The 12,999-nt window shown below is 44.1% G+C and overlaps 1 long non-coding RNA gene across 1 annotated transcript; it reads left to right on the top strand.

The window, feature by feature from the left end:
* The first annotated feature begins 968 nt into the window (after positions 1-968).
* On the top strand, positions 969-4,657 carry LOC106897677. Its single transcript, XR_001413815.1, has 3 exons — positions 969-1,235; positions 3,881-4,027; positions 4,492-4,657. It is a non-coding gene; the product is annotated as an uncharacterized LOC106897677 (long non-coding RNA).
* Positions 4,658-12,999: the final 8,342 nt, after the last annotated feature.

Raw genomic sequence — 12,999 nt, 5'->3', positions numbered from 1 at the left:
GTGCCTGAGGCAGAATTAAGGATCCTGAGGTGGCTACTGAGGGTGCCTGAGGCGGCAATGAGGGTGGACAGGGAGGCAGGGTGGGCACACTGGGCATGTATGGAGGCAGGGTTGTGCAAGCCTGGAGTGTGGGAAGGCAAGGTGGGCACACGAGGGGTGTGAGGCACTTGTGAGGCACCCAGCCATGGCAGGAAGCTCCCCCACAGCAGGGACTTTCCCCTCAGGGCCTTTTCAGCCCCAGCCTCCAGCCAGAGCCCCTCTCCGGCGGGTTTAATCCCAAAAAAACCCACGATGGTTTATAACACCCAGCCTTTCCCCTCAGGGATTATCTCCATTCCTGCCCAGGCGCTGCCGGGCCACCTCAAAAACTACCCTAACGTAAGGTGAAGCCAGCCTGGTGCTGCCGGGGAACGGCTGCGGGGGTGGACGGACGTGGGGGGGGACGACACACACAGAGAGACCAGGCCCCGCCGGGCCGCCTTTTCCCGCCGCGGGCTGAGGAAAAGCCGCAGGTGCATCCGGGCGGCGGTGGGGGGGAGGACAAGAAGGAGGAGGAGAAGAAGCGGCGGACATAAAGGGCGGCGGCACCTGCAACTCACCATCGGTAGCACCCCTCGCTGGCCTCCAGCGTGAAGTTGACGCGGGTGCCGCGGGTGAAGGGCAGCAGCACCCTGGGGATGTTGAGCTTGGAGGAGGCGGTGGTGAGGTGAAGGGAAAGGAGAGGGAGGAGGAGGAGAAGAGGCAGGGAGGGAGCCATACTCCGGTGGGGGCGGGAAAGGGCGGCTGAACCGGCGGCGGAGGGACGTTAACGGCAGGGCAGGGCGCGCGCCCCCGGGGGGCGGAGGGGCCGAGGAAAGGGCCGGGCCAGGCGCGCGCCCCAGGGGGGCGGAGGGGCCGAGGAGAGGGCCGGGCCTGCCCCGAACGGGGGAAATTACACAGCCACGTGCAGCTCCTCCAGTAACTTCAACTTCTGGAGAAACTGTGATTACTGCTCTTGTGTGCAAATGCCCTCAAATGTGTCAACTGTCACAGATCAAAGGCTTGTAACCAGCCCAGGGATGAGAACTGCAGGACCACCAGGTAAAGAAATCAATAGAGAGTGAAAACACAGCCCTACAAGATGTATTTCAGTAACTGTCAGGCACAATATAACAACTGAAAACTGCTACTCGCATCCATCTGGCGTGTACAGAAGCATCTTCCCAAACGTATCTCGACTGCCACATTTTTTTCAGGTGGGTACCTCCTGCTCGTTACTGATCCAAATTACAATTCTGGTACGCTCAAGGAAGGATGAGGATTTGGTAGCACTTGCTTAACATGAAGACTGCAACACAGTTTTTGAATCACAGATTCAAAAACACGGTGGTATTTGCCTTTAGCCTCTGATGCTCAACACAACCCAGACCTGCCTCTTGGGAGCAGGTGGGGGCTCCAGCCAGAAGTACATCCCACGTGCTCAGCACCAAGGCCTCCAAAAGAAACCCAGGAAACCCAGAATGTTTTAAAACTTGCCTTTGTCTTCCCCAGGAGATGTGCTCAGGGTGTTGCCTACGCTTACAGCAGCACCCAGAGGCTCTCGCCTCAGTCAGGTGCTGCCACTCAATCCTTCCTTACGTCCACACCACAAACTCAAGGTGGTCCGTCCTTCATTACTGACCACCAGGAGGGAAGGGGCACTCCTACACCTGCAGCGGAGGCCTGAGCCCTGGCTGCTGCCCCCACAGGTGTGGGGCTGTGGGGCAAGCATGGCTGGGGTGGCACTGAGGGTGTCCGAGGTGGCTACTGAAGGTATTTGGCACTGAGGGTGGCCAAAGTGGCAATGCGGATGCCCAAGGTGGCTACTGAGGGTGCCCAAAGCAGCAATGAGAGTGCCTGAGGCAGCTACTGAGGGTGCCCGAGGCAGCAATGAGGGTGGACAGGGAGGCAGGGTGGGCACACTGGGCATGTATGGAGGCAGGGTTGTGCAAGCCTGGAGTGTGGGAAGGCAAGGTGGGCACACGAGGGGTGTGAGGCACTTGTGAGGCACCCAGCCATGGCAGGAAGCTCCCCCACAGCAGGGACTTTCCCCTCAGGGCCTTTTCAGCCCCAGCCTCCAGCCAGAGCCCCTCTCCGGCGGGTTTAACCCCAAAAAACCCCACGATGATTTATAACACCCAGCCTTTCCCCTCAGGGATTATCTCCATTCCTGCCCAGGCGCTGCCGGGCCACCTCAAAAACTACCCTAAAGTAAGGTGAAGCCGGCCTGGTGCTGCCGGGGAACGGCTGCGGGGGTGGACGGACGGGGGGGGGGACACACACAGAGAGAGACCAGGCCCCGCCGGGCCGCCTTTTCCCGCCGCGGGCTGAGGAAAAGCCGCAGGTGCATCCGGGCGGCGGTGGGGGGGAGGACAAGAAGGAGGAGGAGGAGAAGGAGGAGGAGAAGAAGCAGCGGCGGACATAAAGGGCGGCGGCACCTGCAACTCACCATCGGTAGCACCCCTCGCTGGCCTCCAGCGTGAAGTTGACGCGGGTGCCGCGGGTGAAGGGCAGCAGCACCCTGGGGATGTTGAGCTTGGAGGAGGAGGCGATGGTGAGGTGAAGGGAAAGGAGAGGTAGAGGGTTGAGGAGGAGGAGGAGAAGAGGCACGGAGGGAGCCATACTCCGGTGGGGGCGGGAAAGGGCGGTTGAACCGGCGGCGGAGGGACGTTAATGGCGGGGCAGGGCGCGCGCCCCCGGGGGGCGCCACCCCTGAGGTAATTTCTAGTGGCGCCAACAGCGACAGGGACGGCCGCCAAGTCAAACCGCCGCCGGTTTGTGCGGCTAAAATGTCGCCTGCCTTGGGGAAGGAGCCGGGGCCCCCGGTGGATTTACCTCAGCCGGCCTGGAGGGGGTTTTTAGGTGAGTTTCTACCGGGTGCTGTTTTGCCACCCGACATGGGGTGTTCAGGCCCCAGAGAGCACCTTCTCCCAGCCCTGTTGAAGGCAGCGATACCTAAGGCAGGTTTTATGTAGTTTCTAAGTGGTTAAACTGTAGAGAATCTTCTAGAGAAGAAACGTAGCTATTTTAGCAACCATCCCAAATGGTTTCAAGGACTTGGTAAGATCAGAAAGGATGTCTGTGGTCCTGAGACCATCGTGACCTAAGAGAGGGATGCAATAAATACGGACATTGTCTGTCAAACAGGTGGTAGCAGGGAGATCATTAGTTTTAATGAACAATTAAGCAATTAGAATGTTTCACCAACGTGAAACGTGAGTCAAAACCAGGTGAAGAAGATGAAGAATGAAGAAGAAACGACCCTCACTCAAAATGAGGACCACCAGAAGGCACAACTATGTATGCCCAAAAGCTTATTATAATATGTGAATGAATTCTTGGAAATGCAATGAATATGCTAATGTTTTCTTGGAATCACATTGATTATGTATACCTGTTGTGTATAAATTTAATTTGACAACAGTATTTGGTGTGCACAATAGGAGGAGCCCTGTGCACCTCGTGCTGCAATAAAGAATGCCTGCTTTCCGAACTTTCAGTTGAGTCTTAGAAAGTTTTACCTGCCGGTTTGCAGTAACAGTAGAGTAGCTGAGGTGGTGGGATTTTTTAAAAAAATAGGACCTATGGATTAAAAAAGCACCCACACAACACCTAAACAGATTAAATCCAAAATCCTCTGGATTAGAAAACCCTGAAAAATAAATCCATCAAGGGTATGGTTACATCACATGCTATACTCTTTAAGTGTTTACATTATAGTACTTACAGTGATACTGTACTACAGATACAGTACTAACAGCTAAGGTAAACAACAGTTCTTTTGTCATAAAACCACTGCTTGTCTGCATCCTTATATCCTTCAAGTAAGAAGACTTATTTTCCTGTATTCTTTGTGTCATAGGGGAAGAAAAAAATAAAATGTAGGCAAAGTGCAGAAAAAGGTGAAGAAGTCGAGATGAGGAACTTGGTGGTTGGTGAACTCTACAAACCAGGTGAATGCCACAAGCGTTCTTGGTCTGAGTCGCTTGGAGCTCCTCCAAGAGGCACAGTAAGTAGCTGGATTTCATCAGCCAGCCTAACAGGATCTTGACCTTTTCCTGCATATTGCTCAAAAGTGTGGTGGGATGGCATGGGAAGTAGGACATTGTTGGAAGAAGAAGGAGGAGGGAAGTTTTAACCAGCACTGACGAATCTGTGATCATTTAAGCATGTTCAGAGCCTGGAATGGAATTCAGGACCTGCAAGTCTCAATTGTATTTTCTTTTTTTTTACCCTATATTTTGTAAACATACTGCAAAATGTGTATTTTATCTCCTAGTGGTGATCAGACTTTGTCATGGATGACATTGTACTACTCAGTTTGCTTTGTTACAGAAGACTTAAATGAGCTGGTGATTTATGTGGGGATAAACACAATTCTTTATGATGGAATTTCTGTGTATTTAATAGTTTGCTTTTTTAGAAACTTTGAACACACCTGAAAGCACTCTGAAAGACCATTTTATTTTGTAGGTCAAAAGTCAGGCTGGTATTGCAGTCTTCGTTTGGCCTTGTTATCGGTATGCATTCATATGTATCATCATTTCAACACATGTTTAATGGTCGGCTCTCTTCACCATTCATGGTACATGGGAAAAGTCATGCTCCTGGAATTAATTAAAGCTATTTAGTGAATGAAGTTATTGTGTGGAGTATCTGTCATTACCTATGACAGAGGGATGGCATATATTCAGTGAGAGAAGGAATTCTAAGAAGAGGAGAATCGTCTTTGAATTAAAATATTTGAATTCTGCCTGGGAAGATCAAATGCTGTCCAAGGACACCACCTGACAGTTTAACCATTTCTAATTTAGGGAGTACAGAAGTTTACCAATTCTCATCTATTATAAGCGAGTAAACTTATACAGGACTTTTTATTTTATGCTTATACAGGACTAGTGTTTGGGTTTTTTTCAATGTTTATTCACCTAGTGTTTTATTTATCAGTACCTCAGCTCTTCCATTTTCTATCCCAGAGGACTGTGTGATGGACAGTTCACTTCTCACTGCGGCTTCTCATGGTATATTACTCATTTTCTGAATGCACATCTTGAAATTGTGTGGTCTGATTTAGAGAAGAGCTGAACTTTACAGCTGCAATTTAAGTCACTGGGAGCTGAGCCCAGAATGATATATGGTATTAAAAGCTCTGGCAAATCAAGCTGCTACACCTTACATCGCTCCCCTAAATACAGTTACTTTTTTTTCTTTACCCTTTCTGTCAATCAATCTATAACTTTCCTTCATAGGCATATTATGAACATAAGTTCAGTAAACACTCAGCTATTAGGGAGGGATGTGATAAAATAGCTCATGATTAAATCAATCCAATGTGTTTACAGTTAGTACAATTACAACTGAGTAGATAAGATGTAGATAGCGAGTACCTTACATCCTGTGCCGCGAATGAGGTGAGAAAACGTCTGTATCCCAGTACTTCCCAGCTTTTAAAGGTGGGGTTTGCAATCTCAGCATGGTTTTACTTTCTTTCATCAGCAGCGTGTGGCGATGAGTATTCAGTGTGTAACAGGAAAATTATTGTTGTTCTCAAATACTTCTTAGACTTGAGTGATTTTCATAAGGAACAGCAAAGTGCACTTAGGACCTTAAAGCTTTTCGATGAAACGTGATAGTTAAGTGCAGCAATTAAATATCTGACATCTTTCAGCGCATACTCAAAAGCATGCTACAGAGTTGTAAGAGTTGACAATTGTAAGGCAGGAGACATTGATGAACGACTCTGCAGCTTCTGTTACACAGTAAAATTATGCAGTGAATTCTGCTTACTTAAAGGGAAAGTCGTGCATTGCAGCAGTGCGTTAGCGTTAGAGACTATTTTGGATAGAGGAGAGTAGGTGAGGAGGCAGAGGATGCAGCTGCATGCTCGGTGAGAAGTTCCTGGAATCATGGGTTGACTTAGCATAGTTGCTGCAGTGCTCTACTGTCTTTTTGCATACAGCAGCGATGAGACCAGTGTGGAGTCGGTGCATCCCTCAGACTAAAATGTGAGTGAAAAGAAGGTAAAAATACCTCCAGTGGGTGGGACGGTCAGCTGGTGCGTGGAGGGTTGGAACAGTATTAGAAATCTAAGAGAATTTTACATGCATATCGATGTACACCTGAGTAAGTCTGATAAAGAACAAAAATGGAAGTTTCTTAGTCACAAAGAAGGCAATTATACAACGATAGAGGGAGTACTTTAATGAGCTGCTTAATTGTGAGAGGGATAAAGGCAAACAATAAATGGTTATTCTCCAAGCAGCTGAGCCATTTGTGGAAGAATTCTGTTTTACAGAGATTTAAGAGGCAATCAAAATACATGCAGTAAATAACAAAACACCAGGTGCTGATAATGTCTCCACTGAAACATGAAAATAAAAGGGGGAGAATTACTGAAAGATTTTATGAACTCACTTGGTTGGACTGAAGATCTTGAAAACACTCCCAGGGAAGCAAGGAGATGTATACTTGGATTAAATCTTTGAAATGAATCAGTTTCTGGTGGAAAGATATTTTTCATAAACCTAGAAAAAACATGTATCTGTATATCATGAGGTAATCTTCTGTTCACAATGAAGTAATTTTACATCCTTGCTCAAAAAAAAGAGAGTATTTGAATGGCAGAGCAATCATGGCACCTGTTTGCCCATCTTCCCTTTGAATTCCCTCAATACTTCCCCAGCCCCCAGATCTCAAGGGCATACAGCACGTGTGTCTCACGTCTGTGGGCACTACAAGGACTTACAGGTCTCATCATGTTTGGGAAGGCTAAACCGACTCGATGTGAGCACGCAGCGGGTATCTAACATTAGGGTTGTGCATATGTGCTTTCCTGGGTTGAGGCCCAAGTCTCTGAGAAATTTTGAATGAAGAAAACCTCAGGTTCTCAGGAAAAAAAGGTTACTAAAAACCATCCGGCCAAGAAACACCTGATTTTGTTTCCAGGCGTTTCATATTTTAAAATGTCTGAATAATTTAAAATCTTTAAAAATGCTTCTCTAAAAAAAAAAAAACCAAAACCAAAACTACAAAACAGACCAAACCACCAAAACCTACAACGCCGAATAATTGCAACTCAGAAGGTGAAATTCCAGCAAAATGCTAAGGCAGTGAGTTGTGGAAGATTATTTTAAAGCTAACTCAAACCAGTTCCAAGTAGAACCCTTGCAGGTATGTCTATATTCGTGTGTTAACAGTATAGGGCTGGTTCTGTGTAGTATCAGCTAAGTGCATTGTGTACAATTTAGGTGTAAGAACTGTCTCATTAAACTGGAAGAAACAGGGCTGCCACAGTAGAACGATGAAAAATATGCTGTGTTCTCATGCTCCTGAACCTCTCAAATAAAGTAATATTTGATTTAAAGGCTAAAGAGTGACTGGCAAATAATACTAACACGTTTAATGAAAAGAGTGTTCCTCGAGGGATGAAGCTGTGGCTGAGAAGAGACAGGGAGTTGCCTACCCCAGGCTGAGCAGGAGTTGAAAAGGGCAGGTTAACAGACTTGGAGAAAGAAAGTGGTCTGGGAATAGGAACTTAAGTTGAGAGTAACAGTCATGGGCCTTTTTTTGTGTCCGATTCTGTCTGTGATTAACCTGAATAAGTATCCTGCAAAAATGGCTGGGAAAGATGGTTTCTTCCTCCTTCTCAGGCTGCATCTTGTAACGCTTCAGCTGCCCGCTTTGTGTCTCTCGCCCATCGCTGAGCTCAAAGGGCAGTGCTTTATGCCTATTTCCTGGCTGAGCAGCTCTATGGCTTTCATTGCTGTGCTTTTTTTCCTGCTTAGTTTGCTGTCTGGTTCCATCCTCATAGCTGCAGAGCCTCACAAAATATCTCCACCGAAGAAAACATCAGCACAAGAATTACTTAAAGTAGTCCAATATATGAAAAGACACTTAAAACCCACTCAATACAGGAACAAGATTACAACTGGTATCCCCTAGTACTAGCAAAAGGCTTATGGGAATTAGCAGTTCATAGATTATTGTATTTGAGCATGTGGTTATAACCATCCATTATTTAAAAACCCAATGGAAGATCTTACATACATACAAATGTACACAGTGGTTAAGCTTGACTGGCAAAACTCATTAATTAGGCATTGATCCTGCTGCCAGAAGCACACGGGATACATTCCTGCTTCTGCATTAAGTCTGTTCAGCTGCTCCCGTCTCCCTACAGAGATCTAATTGCAAGAGGGGGCATTACACTTCATTACTTTAAAATAAGTATTCTGCTCTTCCAGAGTACATAAAACAACATTCCTTTTTCAATTATTTCTTTATCGCTTTCTCTACTAGTAGAGTTTTCACATTCCATTTACCCTATTGGACTTTCTGTATTTTCATACTCCTGTTGAAGATTTTATGAGGACATCCTCTCAGCCTTGCGACAGAGGTAATGATGGATTGACAGCATCTATAAAACTGAACGCTTTGGTTATCCCTGCCAGTACTTCCCTTCCAAGCAAAGAGGTTTGGCCAAAGGAAGGCATAAATGCACTGAATTTCAAAAATTAAAGCAGCCAGTTAAGGGTAATAAGGAAGGACAAAACTCCATCAAGGTTGATTTCCTTCGAATTATTCAGAAGGAACACTTGTGTTTAGAAAATTGGTAATAGAATGGCCAAACCTGACAATCTTTGCATAGTCTAATCTGCAGGGATGTCACTGGGAGTTTTGAATGTGGACCAGGTAAGAAACTCTGTGTCCCAAAAGAGAAATGTAGCTTTTTTTTTAAATCTCTGTTGCTATCGTATAAACGAATTTGATATGTAAGCCTTTCCCAGATGGTATAAAACCCCAAGACCTTAATAAATTATTCAGGATGAGTCTGATAACACTGAGATTATGAAACAGTTAACATCAGATAAAAATAATGGTTTTTCACTTCAGAGTTTATCTACCTTTCTAATGTAAATTTCTGGTTATTAAAGTAGGTTATTTATAGCTGTCTTTTCAAACTGTTACATAATAGTGCTTTTGCCGTGTGCCTTTTTCCCCAGATAGAAATCCCATTGATGAGCTATTCACCCGACAACTGAATGAGTGCCTGAGTGATGGGAACCCACAAGAAACAGACAAGTAACAAAAACCCCAACCTTTCCTTCTGCCTGAAATACATCAGGGAAATTTAGGAGAGCATAGTAGTCTTAAATCTTGAAAGCAATTACTACAATGTATAAATAGGCGTGTGAATATGTTTAATGACTTAGTTAACTGTACTATGGAAACGGGATTACGATCTTTTCAAGGTGACTTGGTTTCAAATTACGGTGTGTCCACCTCAGAACTTTTAAGTGGGCAATCAAGTGCAATAATTCTGAGTCTTTTTAAATGTTAACACAGTTCTGAATTGGTTTGTTATTTTTTATGCTTTAAACACCAACATGGGACAATTTATAAAAAACTCCATCATGTTTTCTGTTTTTCCCATTCAGCAGCAGTCTGCTGACCTTATGTTTCTCAGCACTGGCAGTGATCTAGAGGGCTTCTGTACCCCACGGCAAGGCTGTCAGGTGTCCTCTGTTTCTACATATATACTGGCAGTATATAGTATGCATTTAAACTGTAAAATTACATTTTTTCATTCAAAATAAATTCAATTTTTTCCATTTGAATGTGTGCATAAGTACAACAAATTGAGCACCTTTTGCTGGCCTTGAAGAAACCTAACACAAATTCTGTTGTGTGTATAGTAAGTCCTTCCAAAGGAGATTTCACTTTCAGCAGTAGAAGGACAGTTGAAAAGCAGGAGGTGCTCTAGTACACATCCCAATATACCAGGTCACGTACACATGGCACTGAAGTGAACTGATTTCTATTTTGTCTCCTGAGTTCCTTTCAGGGTCACTTTCCCAGGTAGGCCACCTACCAATTGTTGCCTTGGGGAATGGAACGCTTATTTTCAATATGAATTTGCAACTGCAGATTTGTAACAAAAAAAGTTAAACTTAGTCTCACTGAGACAAATTCTGTGCAAATAGGGAGGCACTGGATGTAGATTTTAAAGGTCTCTTGTTTTTCATACTTTCAGGGTCTTGGCCAATCAAAGTGTAGTCCCAGCAACACGGACACGGCTCGCGTGAGTGAAATCGTGCCTGGGCTGGCAAAGTATGGCACAGCAACCTAAACCCCATGGCCTTTGAAACTGAGGTCTGAGTTGTGCTGCTTGTAGCCATCTCTGCCTGCTTACAACTTCTTCCTCTTTGATTTCTGTTTCTGTGGTGACTCTGACTCGTCCTAGTTACGCGCAAGCCTGATTTTCACTTTGGCTCTTTCTGTCCTGCATCTTGCACTGCCACCTCACCACTGGTACCGCAGGCTTCACACGCATTTAGTTATTGGGTTTTCACAGCTGCCCGTTAGCCCCAGTTTGCAGAGGTGCAACAAAAAAGCGTGAAAGAAATCGGAGATTATGCTAGAAATTCCAGTCTTCATGTCCAATATCCCTGTCTAACATACCTTCCATGCACCTTCCCAGTCTACTGTGTGTTTGGGTTTCCTGGGTGACCCATATCATCTCTGTAAATGTGATTTTAGTGAAATTTGGAGGGTGACTAGGACCTTCTTCAGAGAGGACATTAGATTGGCTCTTGCTGGGCACCTGGAAATCTTGCACACAGACACTGTGTGCTAAAATCTCCTGTACTAAGAGAGATCAAACTAAGATCTGAGTACAGTAAATCTGACTACTATCTGGCCCAATGTTCCACTGAACAACAAACATCTAAATCACCATGGTGGATGTATGGAGAAGATTTAGGACTCACTGAATGCTGCCCTACTCTGGCATGACCACTGAAAGTACAGTCTGGCCCGGTTACAATGACCTTCACTTAGGTTTAGGCTCCTAATTTATCCTAAATATTTGAGTTGGGTCTTAATTTCTAAATTTAGTGATCCAAATGTGTGTATACCTAATTGTGCTGATAGCATCCAATAGGATTTAAAAGGCAGAATACTCCATTTTCTTTTTTAAACGTTAGCAGGTCTAAATCTTCTAAGCTAAATAAAGGAATTTGCTTTGTCTAGAACCTGTACTGAAAACTTTAGTAAAACAAGGCACGTTTCCCAAAGAACTGCATGGCTTCCTATGAAAAGACCTATTAGCTCAGTAATACAGGTTAGTAAAATGTTGATAATTTAAATGCATTATTACACCTTTATACTTTTTGTGAGCATTTGTGCTAAGAACCTTTGATCTCTCAAAATGTTCATGAATGAAGGAGGTTCAAGAGCATGTGAATATTCACTGGTATTTATTGTATTATTCTTCCAGCTCTGCTTTGGTACAAAGTTCAAACAACAGGATTTGTAATTGGAAGACACTAATTAGGATGTTTTAAAGCTGCTGTATAAATTACACACTTTTTTACATGTTGAAGCATAATGGGCTCAGAAATAACTTGAAGTTCTGCTGATGTTTATAACACATCTAGGTTTTAATATATAGTTTTTAGATCAGTGGCAGAACACTAAGAAACTGCCCTTTTTTGTGTGGCTTGGTGATGTTTGTTCCAAATGTATTTTTTGCTTACAGAAATGTCTGCTACAGATACTATATCAAAGTGTCAGAGAAGCATGAGAAATTTTCTGCTATCTAGAAAAAACTAAATGACTTTGACAAGGAAGCATGTCCTGCCAACACGATTATAGCTATAGCAGTCATCAGTTTAGTTCAATTCCTTCATCTTTTACTTTAGGCTTGATTAGCTAGAAATTTTATACCTTGTCCTCTCTGGATCAAATGCCTAAACAAGTTTTGACATTCCAAGGATATTCTAGCTGAGGCACTTTTAACAATTTCATAGGGAGAAAATGCTTAAGGTGCTGCTTGATAGCCCAATGATGCTGTAAACAGCAAAAGAAACAGGTATACAGAGGGCTTATTCCTTCTTTTTTTTTAATTGGTTTTGGTTTTTCCTTAATTAGCCTGGTTTTTTCACATGTAGTACAAAAGTCAGTGGAAATTGTAGGTGCTTGTACTTGCAGAGGTTTGGGTGGTTGGATTGGGTTTTGTTTTGGCTTTTTGGGAGTTGTTTTTTTTTAATCAGATTAGGGATAAATCACAAGTCATCCTGATTTTCACTCTCAACACCGTTGTTCTTATGTAGGGAATTTAATTCATTAGGCTGGCTGTCAGTTTTCAATTCAATAGGAGGTTAATATTAGTATGTCCCAAGGATCTGTACTGTAGTTAGTATTTAATACATTCATTAATTATCCAGAAAGGCAGAAATGAGGGGTAGAACAAAAAAAAAAATGAGGTCAGCAGGATTTGCAGATGACAAAATTGTTTAGTGTAAGTCCTTGTAAGAGAAGGCTGGGATGAGCTTCATGTAAAGTGAACTGGACAAATTGGCAGCATAATGGTTGCTGAAGTGCAGACATTAACAAATGCAGGGGAGAGCACGTTAGACAGAAAGATCTGAACTGCTTGGACACATGGCCCTGTTCTAACTTACCACCAACTGCTAAGGAGAAGAGAGCACCCAGCACAATTAAAAACTCTTCTCAATGCCCTGCAGCATCCAAATCTAAAAAAGGTGTTGTAATACAAAAAAGAGCATAGAAAAGACCCAAAATACAGTGGAAAAATATTCATTCCAGTTTCACGTTAAGCTTCACAATAAGCCAGGGTCATTCCGTCTCACGTGAGATATGACAGGAGAGGGCCATGCCTCTAATAATTCCTAAATCCAGCTTCAAGTCTATTTTGTTTCTGACCCGAGAAGCTGGAAGGCCATTGTCATAAGACGTGCTGGGTTGTGTAGGAATCTGCGATGATCGCTTGCCTCCCTTTGCTTTTCATTACCAAGCTCCGTGCCATTTGGCAATACGCTCTTGAATGTACTTCTGTCGATTTATCAGGAAGAAGGTCTGCTCTCTACAAGATGTCATCAGTCTGCTTTTATTCGTTTCTGATCACCCTGAGCACATCAACATCCATCTTCCATTTTATTCCTCCTAACTAGCTGGCAT

The sequence above is a fragment of the Calidris pugnax genome, unplaced genomic scaffold, assembly GCF_001431845.1.
Source record: "Calidris pugnax isolate Ruff unplaced genomic scaffold, ASM143184v1 scaffold336, whole genome shotgun sequence".
NCBI lineage: Eukaryota > Metazoa > Chordata > Aves > Charadriiformes > Scolopacidae > Calidris > Calidris pugnax.
This window is presented reverse-complemented; position numbering and strand designations above follow the sequence as displayed.